The sequence below is a fragment of the Stenella coeruleoalba genome (assembly GCF_951394435.1).
Source record: "Stenella coeruleoalba genome assembly, contig: scaffold_57, whole genome shotgun sequence".
Taxonomy (NCBI): domain Eukaryota; kingdom Metazoa; phylum Chordata; class Mammalia; order Artiodactyla; family Delphinidae; genus Stenella; species Stenella coeruleoalba.
The window spans coordinates 1,778,822-1,797,743 of NW_027646459.1; the positions used below are offsets into that span (position 1 = coordinate 1,778,822).

General features: G+C 44.0%; 1 long non-coding RNA gene across 1 annotated transcript in view; it reads left to right on the top strand.

Annotated features, from left to right (window-relative positions):
• Positions 1-18,922, top strand: part of LOC307181095 — a 165,871-nt gene that overhangs the window by 11,295 nt on the left and 135,654 nt on the right. The window contains exon 2 of the long non-coding RNA XR_013825892.1: positions 2,921-3,010. This is a non-coding gene — a long non-coding RNA (uncharacterized lncRNA). The remainder of the gene's footprint in view (positions 1-2,920; positions 3,011-18,922) is intronic.

Consider the following 18,922-nt stretch of genomic DNA (forward strand, 5'->3'; position numbering starts at 1 on the left):
AGTGCCCTAGGCTCTGTTGCTTTGTTTTTTAGATGTTTCAGGAAACACCATACACTTCTCCCGAGTGTCTGTTGGCAATTTACATCCCGCCCATCAGCATAACAAGGCTCCCAGTTCTCCATGGCCTGTCCTGCCTTTCTGGATTTTACACTTTTTTCAGATGGCCCTTTTGACCGGGGGGAAGTGAAACTTCATTGTAGTGCAGATTTCCTTTGCAAGCTTGCTTGGTTGGCCAAAAAGGGCGTATGCGTTTTTTCCTGAATATATTCAGGAAAAAACGCATACGCCCTTTTTGGCCAAGTGCATCATTGTGGACGTTCTGTCTCTTTTCCTATGCTTTCAATGGAATTCCAGTCTACCTCCTGAAATCGGTTTCCTGCAATTCTGCCCCGCTTTCAAGTCCTCTTGGCAGCCTTACTTCAGTCTATTTTTGGACGATAGCTGTCATTTATAACTCTGCAGGTTTGTGAATTACAGTGCCCCTGAGCTCCTTTCTTCAACTCGCTTTCTTGTGAGCTGGCCGCAACACCGCAGGATGGCTTCAGGCCCTAATCTGGTTCCGGCACGGCACGCTGAGCCTTTGGTTAATTCCTCTTCCTGGTGGGAAATGAGAGTTAAATTTGCCCGTCCAGACACCTCCAGCTAGTCTCTCATTGATTCTCGCTATTCCTGTTCATCTTCCGCAGAAATTGCAAACTGGGCCAAACAGCAGGTTAAAGGTGCTGACTCTCCAAGTGGGGAGAGTGTTAGTAAAGCGTCTGGAATGTTTCACCCGAGTACCAGGGTACGAAAACTGAGACATATTTGAACACGTCTCCCGATCACATGGTTGATCATACTCTGGGTTCCACATGCATGTTTTAGCTGAAGGAAGAATACCTTAAACCTGGGTAGTTGAAACCCGTGGAATGGGTACCATGCAATATGACTTCAAAGGGTCTTCATTTGCTCACCGAACCTCTCCAATCCTATCACTGCTGCGTTTATGCCCCTGTACACATGCTTGATTCCCCTTCGGAGACATAGCAATTCATAGGTTTTAAGATACTTACTAGTCAGTTACATTCTTAGGCGTTTAATATGCGGTGTTGAGTCCATTTCGTTGAGCAAGGAGTAGCTCTTGTCTATTCCATATTTGGCTTAAGGAACTTTATCTGTGCTCATTTCAATCTCTGGTTTTATGCAGCACCCCAACTCACCTTTACCCTTAAGCAAGCATAAGTTGGTTTTCTAAATTTGAGTCCCTGTTCTGTTCTGTAATTCAGTTCCTGTGTAGCCAAGTTTCCATTCCGTGTATTATTGATATCTTATGATGTTTCCTTTTCTGTGTGACTTATTTCAGTTAGAATCATCATACCTGAATACACTCATTGTGCTGCTACGGGCCTGATGACATAGATTTCATTGCTGAGTGATATTGCTTTCTAAGTGAATACAACAACTTCTTTATCAATTTTTCACTTTCTGCGATGTTGAACTTGTACTGTAAACGAGGTTCTTGTAAACAGAGCCGTTCCAAACTTTGGGGTGGCTGTGTCTTTTTGATTTTAATTTCCCTAAGCTATAGGACCATAAGTGGAAGTGCCCTAGGCTCTGTTACTTTGTTTTTTAGATGTTTCAGGAAACACCATACACTTCTCCGGAGTGTCTGTTGGCAATTTACATCCCGCCCATCAGCATAACAAGGCTCCCAGTTCTCAATGGCCTGTTGACTTTCTGGATTTTACACTTTTTTCAGATGGCCCATTTGACCGGGCGGAAGTGAGACTTCATTGTAGTGCAGATTTCCTTTGCAAGCTTGCTTGGTTGGCCAAAAAGGGCGTATGCGTTTTTTCCTGAATATATTCAGGAAAAAACGCATACGCCCTTTTTGGCCAAGTGCATCATTGTGGACGTTCTGCCTCTTTTCCTATGCTTTCAATGCAATTCCAGTCTACCTCCTGAAATCGGTTTCCTGCAATTCTGCCCCGCTTTCAAGTCCTCTTGGCAGCCTTACTTCAGTCTATTTTTGGACGATAGCTGTCATTTATAACTCTGCAGGTTTGTGAATTACAGTGCCCCTGAGCTCCTTTCTTCATCTCGCTTTCTTGTGAGCTGGCCGCAACACCGCAGGATGGCTTCAGGCCCTAATCTTGTTCCGACCCGGCATGCTGAGCCTTTGGTTAATTCCTCTTCCTGGTGGGAAATGAGAGTTAAATTTGCCCGTCCAGACACCTCCAGCTAGCCTCTCATTGGTTCTCGCTATTCCTGTTCATCTTCCGCAGAAATTGCAAACTGGGCCAAACAGGAGGTTAAAGGCGCTGACTCTCCAAGTGGGGAGAGTGTTAGTAAAGCGTCTGGAATGTTGCACCCGAGTACCAGGGGAGGAAAACTGAGACATATTTGAACACGTCTCCCGTTCACATGGTTGATCATACTCTGGGTTCCACATGCATGTTTTAGCTGAAGGAAGAATACCTTAAACCTGGAGAGTTGAGACCCGTGTAATGCGTACCATGCAATATGACTTCAAAGGGTCTTCATTTGCTCACCGAACCTCTCCAATCCTATCACTGCTGCGTTTATGCCCCTGTACACACACTTGATTCTCTTTTGGAGACATAGCAATCCATAGGTTTTAAGATACTTACTAGTCAGGTACATTCTTAGGCGTTTAATATGGGGTTTTGAGTCCATTTCGTTGAGCAAGGAGTAGCTCTTGTCTATTCCATATTTGGCTTAAGGAACTTTATCTGTGCTCATTTCAATCTCTGGTTTTATGCAGCACCCCAACTCACCTTTCCCCTTAAGCAAGCATAAGTTGGTTTTCTAAATTTGAGACCCTGTTCTGTTCTGTATTTCAGTTCCTGTGTAGCCAAGTTTACATTCCGTGTATTACTGATATCTTATGATGTTTCTTTTTCTGTGTGACTTATTTCAGTTAGAATCATCGTAACTGAATCCACTCATTATGCTGCTACGGGCCTGATGACATAGATTTCATTGCTGAGTGATACTGCATTGTACGTAAGTACCACAAGTTCTTTATCCATTTTTCACTTTCTGCGATGTTGAACTTGTAGTGTAAACGAGGTTCTTGTAAACAGAGGCGTCCCAAACTTTGGGGTGGCTGTGTCTTTTTGATTTTAATTTCCCTAAGCTATAGGACCATAAGTGGCAGTGCCCTAGGCTCTGTTGCTTTGTTTTTTATTTGTTTCAGGAAACACCATACACTTCTCCCGAGTGTCTGTTGGCAATTTACATCCCGCCCATCAGCATAACAAGGCTCCCAGTTGTCCATGGCCTGTCCTGCCTTTCTGGATTGTACACTTTTTTCAGATGGCCCTTTTGACCGGGGGGAAGTGAGACTTCATTGTAGTGCAGATTTCCTTTTCAAGCTTGCTTGGTTGGCCAAAAAGGGCGTATGCGTTTTTTCCTGAATATATTCAGGAAAAAACGCATACGCCCTTTTTGGCCAAGTGCATCATTGTGGTCGTTCTGCCTCTTTTCCTATGCTTTCAATGCAATTCCAGTCTACCTCCTGAAATCGGTTTCCTGCAATTCTGCCCCGCTTTCAAGTCCTCTTGGCAGCCTTACTTCAGTCTATTTTTGGACGATAGCTGTCATTTATAAGTCTGCAGGTTTGTGAATTACAGTGACCCTGAGCTCCTTTCTTCAATTCGCTTTCTTTTGAGCTGGCCGCAACACCGCAGGATGGCTTCAGGCCCTAATCTGGTTCCAGTACGGCACGCTGAGCCTTTGGTTATTTCCTCTTCCTGGTGGGAAATGAGAGTTAAATTTGACCGTCCAGACACCTCCAGCTAGTCTCTCATTGGTTCTCGCTATTCCTGTTCATCTTCCGCAGAAATTGCAAACTGGGCCAAACAGGAGGTTAAAGGCGCTGACTCTCCAAGTGGGGAGAGTGTTAGTAAAGCGTCTGGAATGTTGCACCCGAGTACCAGGGGAGGAAAACTGAGACATATTTGAACACGTCTCCCGTTCACATGGTTGATCATACTTGGGTTCCACATGCATGTTTTAGCTGAAGGAAGAATACCTTAAACCTGGAGAGTTGAGACCCGTGGAATGGGTACCATGCAATATGACTTCAAAGGGTCTTCATTTGCTCACCGAACCTCTCCAATCCTATCACTGCTGCGTTTATGCCCCTGTACACACGCTTGATTCTCTTTTGGAGACATAGCAATCCATAGGTTTTAAGATACTTACTAGTCAGGTACATTCTTAGGGGTTTAATATGGGGTGTTGAGTCCATTTCGTTGAGCAAGGAGTAGCTCTTGTCTATTCCATATTTGGCTTAAGGAACTTTATCTGTGCTCATTTCAATCTCTGGTTTTATGCAGCACCCCAACTCACCTTTCCCCTTAAGCAAGCATAAGTTGGTTTTCTAAATTTGAGACCCTGTTCTGTTCTGGAATGCAGTTCCTGTGTAGCCAAGTTTACATTCCGTGTATTAGTGATATCTTATGATGTTTCTTTTTCTGTGTGACTTATTTCAGTTAGAATCATCGTACCTGAATCCACTCATTATGCTGCTACAGGCCTGATAACATAGATTTCATTGCTGAGTGATACTGCATTGTACGTAAGTACCACAAGTTCTTTATCCATTTTTCACTTTCTGCGATGTTGAACTTGTACTGTAAACGAGGTTCTTGTAAACAGAGGCGTCCCAAACTTTGGGGTGGCTGTGTCTTTTTGATTTTAATTTCCCTAAGCTATAGGACCATAAGTGGCAGTGCCCTAGGCTCTGTTGCTTTGTTTTTTAGATGTTTCAGGAAACACCATACACTTCTCCCGAGTGTCTGTTGGCAATTTACATCCCGCCCATCAGCATAACAAGGCTCCCAGTTCTCCATGGCCTGTCCTGCCTTTCTGGATTTTACACTTTTTTCAGATGGCCCTTTTGACCGGGGGGAAGTGAGACTTCATTGTAGTGCAGATTTCCTTTGCAAGCTTGCTTGGTTGGCCAAAATGGGCGTATGCGTTTTTTCCTGAATATATTCAGGAAAAAACGCATACGCCCATTTTGGCCTAGTGCATCATTGTGGACGTTCTGCCTCTTTTCCTATGCTTTCAATGCAATTCCAGTCTACCTCCTGAAATCGGTTTCCTGCAATTCTGCCCCGCTTTCAAGTCCTCTTGGCAGCCTTACTTCAGTCTATTTTTGGACGATAGCTGTCATTTATAACTCTGCAGGTTTGTGAATTACAGTGCCCCTGGGCTCCTTTCTTCTACTCGCTTTCTTTTGAGCTGGCCGCAACACCGCAGGATGGCTTCAGGCCCTAATCTGGTTCCGGTACGGCACGCTGAGCCTTTGGTTATTTCCTCTTCCTGGTGGGAAATGAGAGTTAAATTTGCCCGTCCAGACACCTCCAGCTAGCCTCTCATTGGTTCTCGCTATTCCTGTTCATCTTCCGCAGAAATTGCAAACTGGGCCAAACAGGAGGTTAAAGGCGCTGACACTCCAAGTGGGGAGAGTGTTAGTAAAGCGTCTGGAATGTTGCACCCGAGTACCAGGGGAGGAAAACTGAGACATATTTGAACACGTCTCCCATTCACATGGTTGATCATACTTGGGTTCCACATGCATGTTTTAGCTGAAGGAAGAATACCTTAAACCTGGAGAGTTGAGACCCGTGTAATGGGTACCATGCAATATGACTTCAAAGGGTCTCCATTTGCTCACCGAACCTCTCCAATCCTATCACTGCTGCATTTATGCCCCTGTACACACGCTTGATTCTCTTTTGGAGACATAGCAATCCATAGGTTTTAAGATACTTACTAGTCAGGTACATTCTTAGGCGTTTAATATGGGGTGTTGAGTCCATTTCGTTGAGCAAGGAGTAGCTCTTGTCTATTCCATATTTGGCTTAAGGAACTTTATCTGTGCTCATTTCAATCTCTGGTTTTATGCAGCACCCCAACTCACCTTTACCCTTAAGCAAGCATAAGTTGCTTTTCTAAATTTGAGACACTGTTCTGTTTTGGAATTCAGTTCCTGTGTAGCCAAGTTTACATTCCGTGTATTAGTGATATCTTATGATGTTTCTTTTTCTGTGTGACTTATTTCAGTTAGAATCATCGTACCTGAATCCACTCATTGTGCTGCTAAGGGCCTGATGACACAGATTTCATTGCTGAGTGATATTGCTTTGTAAGTAAATACCACAACTTCTTTATCCATTTTTCACTTTCTGCGATGTTGAACTTGTACTGTAAACGAGGTTCTTGTAAACGGAGCCGTTCCAAACTTTGGGGTGGCTGTGTCTTTTTGATTTTAATTTCCCTAAGCTATAGGACCATAAGTGGAAGTGCCCTAGGTTCTGTTGCTTTGTTTTTTAGATGTTTCAGGAAACACCATACACTTCTCCCGATCGGTTGTTGGCAATTTACATCCCGCCCATCAGCATAACAAGGCTCCCAGTTCTCCATGGCCTGTCTTGTCTTTCTGGATTTTACACTTTTTTCAGATGGCCCTTTTGACCGGGGGGAAGTGAGACTTCATTGTAGTGCAGATTTCCTTTGCAAGCTTGCTTGGTTGGCCAAAAAGGGCGTATGCGTTTTTTCCTGAATATATTCAGGAAAAAACGCATACGCCCTTTTTGGCCAAGTGCATCATTGTGGACGTTCTGCCTCTTTTCCTATGCTTTCAATGCAATTCCTGTCTACCTCCTGAAATCGGTTTCCTGGAATTCTGCCCCGCTTTCAAGTCCTCTTGGCAGCCTTACTTCAGTCTATTTTTGGACGATAGCTGTCATTTATAAGTCTGCAGGTTTGTTAATTACAGTGCCCCTGAGCTCCTTTCTTCAACTCGCTTTCTTGTGACCTGGCCGCAACACCGCAGGATGGCTTCAGGCCCTAATCTGGTTCTGGCACGGCACGCTGAGCCTTTGGTTAATTCCTCTTCCTGGTGAGAAATGAGAGTTAAATTTGCCCGTCCAGACACCTCCAGCTAGTCTCTCATTGGTTCTCGCTATTCCTGTTCATCTTCCGCAGAAATTGCAAACTGGGCCAAACAGGAGGTTAAAGGGACTGACTCTCCAAGTCGGGAGTGTGTTAGTAAAGCGTCTGGAATGTTGCACCCGAGTACCAGGGGAGGAAAACTGAGACATATTTGAACACGTCTCCCGATCACATGGTTGATCATACTCTAGGTTCCACATGCATGTTTTAGCTGAAGGAAGAATACCTTAAACCTGGAGAGTTGAGACCCGTGTAATGCGTACCATGCAATATGACTTCAAAGGGTCTTCATTTGCTCACCGAACCTCTCCAATCCTATCACTGCTGCGTTTATGCCCCTGTACACATGCTTGATTCTCTTTTGGAGACATAGCAATCCATAGGTTTTCCGATACTTACTAGTCAGGTACATTCTTAGGCGTTTAATATGCGGTGTTGAGTACATTTCGTTGAGCAAGGAGTAGCTCTTGTCTATTCCATATTTGGCTTAAGGAACTTTATCTGTGCTCATTTCAATCTCTGGTTTTATGCAGCACCCCAACTCACCTTTACCCTTAAGCAAGCATAAGTTGGTTTTCTAAATTTGAGACCCTGTTCTGTTCTGTAATTCAGTTCCTGTGTAGCCAAGTTTACATTCCATGTATTACTGATATCTTATGATGTTTCTTTTCTGTGTGACTTATTTCAGTTAGAATCATCATACCTGAATCCACTCATTGTGCTGCTACGGGCCTGATGACACAGATTTCATTGCTGAGTGATATTGCTTTGTAAGTAAATACCACAACTTCTTTATCCATTTTTCACTTTCTGCGATGTTGAACTTGTACTGTAAACGAGGTTCTTGTAAACAGAGCCGTTCGAAAGTTTGGGGTGGCTGTGTCTTTTTGATTTTAATTTCCCTAAGCTATAGGACCATAAGTGGCAGTGCCCTAGGCTCTGTTGCTTTGTTTTTTAGATGTTTCAGGAAACACCATACACTTCTCCCGAGTGTCTGTTGGCAATTTACATCCCGCCCATCAGCATAACAAGGTTCCCAGTTCTCCATGGCCTGTCCTGCCTTTCTGGATTTTACACTTTTTTCAGATGGCCCTTTTGACCGGGGGGAAGTGAGACTTCATTGTAGTGCAGATTTCCTTTGCAAGCTTGCTTGGTTGGCCAAAAAGGGCGTATGCGTTTTTTCCTGAATATATTCAGGAAAAAACGCATACGCCCTTTTTGGCCAAGTGCATCATTGTGGACGTTCTGCCTCTTTTCCTATGCTTTCAATGCAATTCCAGTCTACCTCCTGAAATCGGTTTCCTGCAATTCTGCCCCGCTTTCAAGTCCTCTTGGCAGCCTTACTTCAGTCTATTTTTGGACGATAGCTGTCATTTATAACTCTGCAGGTTTGTGAATTACAGTGCCGCTGAGCTCCTTTCTTCAACTCGCTTTCTTGTGACCTGGCCGCAACACCGCAGGATGGCTTCAGGCCCTAATCTGGTTCTGGCACGGCACGCTGAGCCTTTGGTTAATTCCTCTTCCTGGTGAGAAATGAGAGTTAAATTTGCCCGTCCAGACACCTCCAGCTAGTCTCTCATTGGTTCTCGCTATTCCTGTTCATCTTCCGCAGAAATTGCAAACTGGGCCAAAGAGGAGGTTAAAGGGACTGACTCTCCAAGTCGGGAGAGTGTTAGTAAAGCGTCTGGAATGTTGCACCCGAGTACCAGGGGAGGAAAACTGAGACATATTTGAACACGTCTCCCGATCACATGGTTGATCATACTCTAGGTTCCACATGCATGTTTTAGCTGAAGGAAGAATACCTTAAACCTGGAGAGTTGAGACCCGTGTAATGCGTACCATGCAATATGACTTCAAAGGGTCTTCATTTGCTCACCGAACCTCTCCAATCCTATCACTGCTGCGTTTATGCCCCTGTACACATGCTTGATTCTCTTTTGGAGACATAGCAATCCATAGGTTTTAAGATACTTACTAGTCAGGTACATTCTTAGGGGTTTAATATGGGGTGTTGAGTCCATTTCGTTGAGCAAGGAGTAGCTCTTGTCTATTCCATATTTGGCTTAAGGAACTTTATCTGTGCTCATTTCAATCTCTGGTTTTATGCAGCACCCCAACTCACCTTTACCCTTAAGCAAGCATAAGTTGGTTTTCTAAATTTGAGACCCTGTTCTGTTCTGTAATTCAGTTCCTGTGTAGGCAAGTTTACATTCCGTGTATTACTGATATCTTATGATGTTTCTTTTCTGTGTGACTTATTTCAGTTAGAATCATCATACCTGAATCCACTCATTGTGCTGCTACGAGCCTGATGACACAGATTTCATTGCTGAGTGATATTGCTTTGTAAGTAAATACCACAACTTCTTTATCCATTTTTCACTTTCTGCGATGTTGAACTTGTACTGTAAACGAGGTTCTTGTAAACAGAGCCGTTCGAAAGTTTGGGGTGGCTGTGTCTTTTTTATTTTAATTTCCCTAAGCTATAGGACCATAAGTGGCAGTGCCCTAGGCTCTGTTGCTTTGTTTTTTAGGTGTTTCAGGAAACACCATACACTTCTCCCGAGTGGTTGTTGGCAATTTACATCCCGCCCATCAGCATAACAAGGCTCCCAGTTGTCCATGGCCTGTCCTGCCTTTCTGGATTTTACACTTTTTTCAGATGGCCCTTTTGACTGGGGGGAAGTGAGACTTCATTGTAGTGCAGATTTCCTTTGCAAGCTTGCTTGGTTGGCCAAAAAGGGCGTATGCGTTTTTTCCTGAATATATTCAGGAAAAAACGCATACGCCCTTTTTGGCCAAGTGCATCATTGTGGACGTTCTGCCTCTTTTCCTATGCTTTCAATGCAATTCCAGTCTACCTCCTGAAATCGGTTTCCTGCAATTCTGCCCCGCTTTCAAGTCCTCTTGGCAGCCTTACTTCAGTCTATTTTTGGACGATAGCTGTCATTTCTAACTCTGCAGGTTTGTGAATTACAGTGCCCCTGAGCTCCTTTCTTCAACTCGCTTTCTTGTGACCTGGCCGCAACACCGCAGGATGGCTTCAGGCCCTAATCTGGTTCCGGCACGGCACGCTGAGCCTTTGGTTAATTCCTCTTCCTGGTGGGAAATGAGAGTTAAATTTGCCCGTCCAGACACCTCCAGCTAGTCTCTCATTGGTTCTCGCTATTCCTGTTCATCTTCCGCAGAAATTGCAAACTGGGCCAAACAGGAGGTTAAAGGCGCTGACTCTCCAAGTCGGAAGAGTGTTAGTAAAGCGTCTGGAATGTTGCACCCGAGTATCAGGGAAGGAAAACTGAGACATATTTGAACACGTCTCCCGATCACATGGTTGATCATACTCTGGGTTCCACATGCATGTTTTAGCTGAAGGAAGAATACCTTAAACCTGGGTAGTTGAAACCCGTGGAATGGGTACCATGCAATATGACTTCAAAGGGTCTTCATTTGCTCACCGAACCTCTCCAATCCTATCACTGCTGCGTTTATGCCCCTGTACACATGCTTGATTCTCTTTTGGAGACATAGCAATCCATAGGTTTTAAGATACTTACTAGTCAGGTACATTCTTAGGCGTTTAATATGGGGTGTTGAGTCCATTTCGTTGAGCAAGGAGTAGCTCTTGTCTATTCCATATTTGGCTTAAGGAACTTTATCTGTGCTCATTTCAATCTCTGGTTTTATGCAGCACCCCAACTCACCTTTACCCTTAAGCAAGAATAAGTTGTTTTTCTAAATTTGAGACCCTGTTCTGTTCTGTAATTCAGTTCCTGTGTAGCCAAGTTTATATTACGTGTATTACTGATATCTTATGATGTTTCTTTTCTGTGTGACTTATTTCAGTTAGAATCATCATACCTGAATCCACTCATTGTGCTGCTACGGACCTGATGACACAGATTTCATTGCTGAGTGATATTGCTTTGTAAGTAAATACCACAACTTCTTTATCCATTTTTCACTTTCTGCGATGTTGAACTTGTACTGTAAACGAGGTTCTTGTAAACAGAGCCGTTCGAAAGTTTGGGGTGGCTGTGTCTTTTTGATTTTAATTTCCCTAAGCTATAGGACCATAAGTGGCAGTGCCCTAGGCTCTGTTGCTTTGTTTTTTAGATGTTTCAGGAAACACCATACACTTCTCCCGAGTGTCTGTTGGCAATTTACATCCCGCCCATCAGCATAACAAGGCTCCCAGTTGTCCATGGCCTGTCCTGCCTTTCTGGATTTTACACTTTTTTCAGATGGCCCTTTTGACCGGGGGGAAGTGAGACTTCATTGTAGTGCAGATTTCCTTTGCAAGCTTGCTTGGTTGGCCAAAAAGGGCGTATGCGTTTTTTCCTGAATAGATTCAGGAAAAAACGCATACGCCCTTTTTCGCCAAGTGCATCATTGTGGATGTTCTGCCTCTTTTCCTATGCTTTCAATGCAATTCCAGTCTACCTCCTGAAATCGGTTTCCTGCAATTCTGCCCCGCTTTCAAGTCCTCTTGGCAGCCTTACTTCAGTCTATTTTTGGACGATAGCTGTCATTTATAACTCTGCAGGTTTGTGAATTACAGTGCCCCTGAGCTCCTTTCTTCAACTCGCTTTCTTGTGACCTGGCCGCAACACCGCAGGATGGCTTCAGGCCCTAATCTGGTTCCGGCCTGGCACGCTGAGCCTTTGGTTAATTCCTCTTCCTGGTGGGAAATGAGAGTTAAATTTGCCCGTCCAGACACCTCCAGCTAGTCTCTCATTGGTTCTCGCTATTCCTGTTCATCTTCCGCAGAAATTGCAAACTGGGCCAAACAGGAGGTTAAAGGGACTGACTCTCCAAGTCGGGAGTGTGTTAGTAAAGCGTCTGGAATGTTGCACCCGAGTACCAGGGGAGGAAAACTGAGACATATTTGAACACGTCTCCCGATCACATGGTTGATCATACTCTAGGTTCCACATGCATGTTTTAGCTGAAGGAAGAATACCTTAAACCTGGAGAGTTGAGACCCGTGTAATGCGTACCATGCAATATGACTTCAAAGGGTCTTCATTTGCTCACCGAACCTCTCCAATCCTATCACTGCTGCGTTTATGCCCCTGTACACATGCTTGATTCTCTTTTGGAGACATAGCAATCCATAGGTTTTCCGATACTTACTAGTCAGGTACATTCTTAGGCGTTTAATATGCGGTGTTGAGTACATTTCGTTGAGCAAGGAGTAGCTCTTGTCTATTCCATATTTGGCTTAAGGAACTTTATCTGTGCTCATTTCAATCTCTGGTTTTATGCAGCACCCCAACTCACCTTTACCCTTAAGCAAGCATAAGTTGGTTTTCTAAATTTGAGACCCTGTTCTGTTCTGTAATTCAGTTCCTGTGTAGCCAAGTTTACATTCCATGTATTACTGATATCTTATGATGTTTCTTTTCTGTGTGACTTATTTCAGTTAGAATCATCATACCTGAATCCACTCATTGTGCTGCTACGGGCCTGATGACACAGATTTCATTGCTGAGTGATATTGCTTTGTAAGTAAATACCACAACTTCTTTATCCATTTTTCACTTTCTGCGATGTTGAACTTGTACTGTAAACGAGGTTCTTGTAAACAGAGCCGTTCGAAAGTTTGGGGTGGCTGTGTCTTTTTGATTTTAATTTCCCTAAGCTATAGGACCATAAGTGGCAGTGCCCTAGGCTCTGTTGCTTTGTTTTTTAGATGTTTCAGGAAACACCATACACTTCTCCCGAGTGTCTGTTGGCAATTTACATCCCGCCCATCAGCATAACAAGGTTCCCAGTTCTCCATGGCCTGTCCTGCCTTTCTGGATTTTACACTTTTTTCAGATGGCCCTTTTGACCGGGGGGAAGTGAGACTTCATTGTAGTGCAGATTTCCTTTGCAAGCTTGCTTGGTTGGCCAAAAAGGGCGTATGCGTTTTTTCCTGAATATATTCAGGAAAAAACGCATACGCCCTTTTTGGCCAAGTGCATCATTGTGGACGTTCTGCCTCTTTTCCTATGCTTTCAATGCAATTCCAGTCTACCTCCTGAAATCGGTTTCCTGCAATTCTGCCCCGCTTTCAAGTCCTCTTGGCAGCCTTACTTCAGTCTATTTTTGGACGATAGCTGTCATTTATAACTCTGCAGGTTTGTGAATTACAGTGCCGCTGAGCTCCTTTCTTCAACTCGCTTTCTTGTGACCTGGCCGCAACACCGCAGGATGGCTTCAGGCCCTAATCTGGTTCTGGCACGGCACGCTGAGCCTTTGGTTAATTCCTCTTCCTGGTGAGAAATGAGAGTTAAATTTGCCCGTCCAGACACCTCCAGCTAGTCTCTCATTGGTTCTCGCTATTCCTGTTCATCTTCCGCAGAAATTGCAAACTGGGCCAAAGAGGAGGTTAAAGGGACTGACTCTCCAAGTCGGGAGAGTGTTAGTAAAGCGTCTGGAATGTTGCACCCGAGTACCAGGGGAGGAAAACTGAGACATATTTGAACACGTCTCCCGATCACATGGTTGATCATACTCTAGGTTCCACATGCATGTTTTAGCTGAAGGAAGAATACCTTAAACCTGGAGAGTTGAGACCCGTGTAATGCGTACCATGCAATATGACTTCAAAGGGTCTTCATTTGCTCACCGAACCTCTCCAATCCTATCACTGCTGCGTTTATGCCCCTGTACACATGCTTGATTCTCTTTTGGAGACATAGCAATCCATAGGTTTTAAGATACTTACTAGTCAGGTACATTCTTAGGGGTTTAATATGGGGTGTTGAGTCCATTTCGTTGAGCAAGGAGTAGCTCTTGTCTATTCCATATTTGGCTTAAGGAACTTTATCTGTGCTCATTTCAATCTCTGGTTTTATGCAGCACCCCAACTCACCTTTACCCTTAAGCAAGCATAAGTTGGTTTTCTAAATTTGAGACCCTGTTCTGTTCTGTAATTCAGTTCCTGTGTAGGCAAGTTTACATTCCGTGTATTACTGATATCTTATGATGTTTCTTTTCTGTGTGACTTATTTCAGTTAGAATCATCATACCTGAATCCACTCATTGTGCTGCTACGAGCCTGATGACACAGATTTCATTGCTGAGTGATATTGCTTTGTAAGTAAATACCACAACTTCTTTATCCATTTTTCACTTTCTGCGATGTTGAACTTGTACTGTAAACGAGGTTCTTGTAAACAGAGCCGTTCGAAAGTTTGGGCTGGCTGTGTCTTTTTTATTTTAATTTCCCTAAGCTATAGGACCATAAGTGGCAGTGCCCTAGGCTCTGTTGCTTTGTTTTTTAGGTGTTTCAGGAAACACCATACACTTCTCCCGAGTGGTTGTTGGCAATTTACATCCCGCCCATCAGCATAACAAGGCTCCCAGTTGTCCATGGCCTGTCCTGCCTTTCTGGATTTTACACTTTTTTCAGATGGCCCTTTTGACTGGGGGGAAGTGAGACTTCATTGTAGTGCAGATTTCCTTTGCAAGCTTGCTTGGTTGGCCAAAAAGGGCGTATGCGTTTTTTCCTGAATATATTCAGGAAAAAACGCATACGCCCTTTTTGGCCAAGTGCATCATTGTGGACGTTCTGCCTCTTTTCCTATGCTTTCAATGCAATTCCAGTCTACCTCCTGAAATCGGTTTCCTGCAATTCTGCCCCGCTTTCAAGTCCTCTTGGCAGCCTTACTTCAGTCTATTTTTGGACGATAGCTGTCATTTCTAACTCTGCAGGTTTGTGAATTACAGTGCCCCTGAGCTCCTTTCTTCAACTCGCTTTCTTGTGACCTGGCCGCAACACCGCAGGATGGCTTCAGGCCCTAATCTGGTTCCGGCACGGCACGCTGAGCCTTTGGTTAATTCCTCTTCCTGGTGGGAAATGAGAGTTAAATTTGCCCGTCCAGACACCTCCAGCTAGTCTCTCATTGGTTCTCGCTATTCCTGTTCATCTTCCGCAGAAATTGCAAACTGGGCCAAACAGGAGGTTAAAGGCGCTGACTCTCCAAGTCGGAAGAGTGTTAGTAAAGCGTCTGGAATGTTGCACCCGAGTATCAGGGAAGGAAAACTGAGACATATTTGAACACGTCTCCCGATCACATGGTTGATCATACTCTGGGTTCCACATGCATGTTTTAGCTGAAGGAAGAATACCTTAAACCTGGGTAGTTGAAACCCGTGGAATGGGTACCATGCAATATGACTTCAAAGGGTCTTCATTTGCTCACCGAACCTCTCCAATCCTATCACTGCTGTGTTTATTCCCCTGTACACACGCTTGATTCTCTTTTGGAGACATAGCAATCCATAGGTTTTAAGATACTTACTAGTCAGGTACATTCTTAGGCGTTTAATATGGGGTGTTGAGTCCATTTCGTTGAGCAAGGAGTAGCTCTTGTCTATTCCATATTTGGCTTAAGGAACTTTATCTGTGCTCATTTCAATCTCTGGTTTTATGCAGCACCCCAACTCACCTTTACCCTTAAGCAAGAATAAGTTGTTTTTCTAAATTTGAGACCCTGTTCTGTTCTGTAATTCAGTTCCTGTGTAGCCAAGTTTATATTACGTGTATTACTGATATCTTATGATGTTTCTTTTCTGTGTGACTTATTTCAGTTAGAATCATCATACCTGAATCCACTCATTGTGCTGCTACGGACCTGATGACACAGATTTCATTGCTGAGTGATATTGCTTTGTAAGTAAATACCACAACTTCTTTATCCATTTTTCACTTTCTGCGATGTTGAACTTGTACTGTAAACGAGGTTCTTGTAAACAGAGCCGTTCGAAAGTTTGGGGTGGCTGTGTCTTTTTGATTTTAATTTCCCTAAGCTATAGGACCATAAGTGGCAGTGCCCTAGGCTCTGTTGCTTTGTTTTTTAGATGTTTCAGGAAACACCATACACTTCTCCCGAGTGTCTGTTGGCAATTTACATCCCGCCCATCAGCATAACAAGGCTCCCAGTTGTCCATGGCCTGTCCTGCCTTTCTGGATTTTACACTTTTTTCAGATGGCCCTTTTGACCGGGGGGAAGTGAGACTTCATTGTAGTGCAGATTTCCTTTGCAAGCTTGCTTGGTTGGCCAAAAAGGGCGTATGCGTTTTTTCCTGAATAGATTCAGGAAAAAACGCATACGCCCTTTTTCGCCAAGTGCATCATTGTGGATGTTCTGCCTCTTTTCCTATGCTTTCAATGCAATTCCAGTCTACCTCCTGAAATCGGTTTCCTGCAATTCTGCCCCGCTTTCAAGTCCTCTTGGCAGCCTTACTTCAGTCTATTTTTGGACGATAGCTGTCATTTATAACTCTGCAGGTTTGTGAATTACAGTGCCCCTGAGCTCCTTTCTTCAACTCGCTTTCTTGTGACCTGGCCGCAACACCGCAGGATGGCTTCAGGCCCTAATCTGGTTCCGGCCTGGCACGCTGAGCCTTTGGTTAATTCCTCTTCCTGGTGGGAAATGAGAGTTAAATTTGCCCGTCCAGACACCTCCAGCTAGTCTCTCATTGGTTCTCGCTATTCCTGTTCATCTTCCGCAGAAATTGCAAACTGGGCCAAACAGGAGGTTAAAGGGACTGACTCTCCATGTCGGAAGAGTGTTAGTAAAGCGTCTGGAATGTTGCACCCGAGTACCAGGGGAGGAAAACTGAGACATATTTGGACACGTCTCCCGTTCACATGGTTGATCATACTCTGGGTTCCACTTGCATGTTTTAGCTGAAGGAAGAATACCTTAAACCTGGAGAGTTGAGACCCGTGGAATGGGTACCATGCAATATTACTTCAAAGAGTCTTCATTTGCTCACCGAACCTCTCCAATCCTATCACTGCTGCATTTATGCCCCTGCACACACGCTTGATTCTCTTTCGGAGACATAGCAATCCATAGGTTTTAAGATACTTACTAGTCAGGTACATTCTTAGGCGTTTAATATGGGGTGTTGAGTCCATTTCGTTGAGCAAGGAGTAGCTCTTGTCTATTCCATATTTGGCTTAAGGAACTTTATCTGTGCTCATTTCAATCTCTGGTTTTATGCAGCACCCCAACTCACCTTTCCCCTTAAGCAAGCATAAGTTGCTTTTCTAAATTTGAGACACTGTTCTGTTCTGTAATTCAGTTCCTGTGTAGCCAAGTTTACATTCCGTGTATTAGTGATATCTTATGATGTTTCTTTTTCTGTGTGACTTATTTCAGTTAGAATCATCGTACCTGAATCCACTCATTGTGCTGCTAAGGGCCTGATGACACAGATTTCATTGCTGAGTGATATTGCTTTGTAAGTAAATACCACAACTTCTTTATCCATTTTTCACTTTCTGCGATGTTGAACTTGTACTGTACACGAGGTTCTTGTAAACAGAGCCGTTCCAAACTTTGGGGAAGCTGTGTCTTTTTGATTTTAATTTCCCTAAGCTATAGGACCATAAGTGGCAGTGCCCTAGGCTCTGTTGCTTTGTTTTTTAGATGTTTCAGGAAACACCATACACTTCTCCCGAGTGTCTGTTGGCAATTTACATCCCGCCCATCAGCATAACAAGGCTCCCAGTTCTCCATGGCCTGTCCTGCCTTTCTGGATTTTACACTTTTTTCAGATGGCCCTTTTGACCGGGGGGAAGTGAGACTTCATTGTAGTGCAGATTTCCTTTGCAAGCTTGCTTGGTTGGCCAAAAAGGGCGTATGCGTTTTTTCCTGAATATATTCAGGAAAAAACGCATACGCCCTTTTTGGCCAAGTGCATCATTGTGGACGTTCTGCCTCTTTTCCTATGCTTTCAATGCAATTCCAGTCTACCTCCTGAAATCGGTTTCCTGCAATTCTGCTCCGCTTTCAAGTTCTCTTGGCAGCCTTACTTCAGTCTATTTTTGGACGATAGCTGTCATTTATAACTCTGCAGGTTTGTGAATTACAGTGCCCCTGAGCTCCTTTCTTCAACTCGCTTTCTTGTGACCTGGCCGCAACACCGCAGGATGGCTTCAGGCCCTAATCTGGTTCCGGCACGGCACGCTGAGCCTTTGGTTAATTCCTCTTCCTGGTGGGAAATGAGAGTTAAATTTGCCCGTCCAGACACCTCCAGCTAGTCTCTCATTGGTTCTCGCTATTCCTGTTCATCTTCCGCAGAAATTGCAAACTGGGCCAAACAGGAGGTTAAAGGGACTGACTCTCCAAGTCGGAAGAGTGTTAGTAAAGCGTCTGGAATGTTGCACCCGAGTACCAGGGGAGGAAAACTGAGACATATTTGAACACGTCTCCCGTTCACATGGTTGATCATACTCTGGGTTCCACATGCATGTTTTAGCTGAAGGAAGAATACCTTAAACCTGGAGAGTTGAGACCCGTGGAATGGGTACCATGCAATATGACTTCAAAGGGTCTTCATTTGCTCACCGAACCTCTCCAATCCTATCACTGCTGCGTTTATGCCCCTGTACACATGCTTGATTCTCTTTCGGAGACATAGCAATCTATAGGTTTTAAGATACTTACTAGTCAGGTACATTCTTAGGCGTTTAATATGCGGTGTTGAGTCCATTTCGTTGAGCAAGGAGTAGCTCTTGTCTATTCCATATTTGGCCTAAGGAACTTTATCTGTGCTCATTTCAATCTCTGGTTTTATGCAGCACCCCAACTCACCTTTCCCCTTAAGCAAGCATAAGTTGGTTTTCTAAATTTGAGACCCTGTTCTGTTCTGTAATTCAGTTCCTGTGTAGCCAAGTTTATATTCCGTGTATTACTGATATCTTATGACGTTTCTTTTTCTGTGTGACTTATTTCAGTTAGAATCATCATACCTGAATCCACTCATTGTGCTGCTAAGGGCCTGATGACACAGATTTCATTGCTGAGTGATATTGCTTTGTAAGTAAATACCACAACTTCTTTATCCATTTTTCACTTTCTGCGATGTTGAACTTGTACTGTAAACGAGGTTCTTGTAAACAGAGCCGTTCCAAACTTTGGGGTGGCTGTGTCTTTTTGATTTTAAT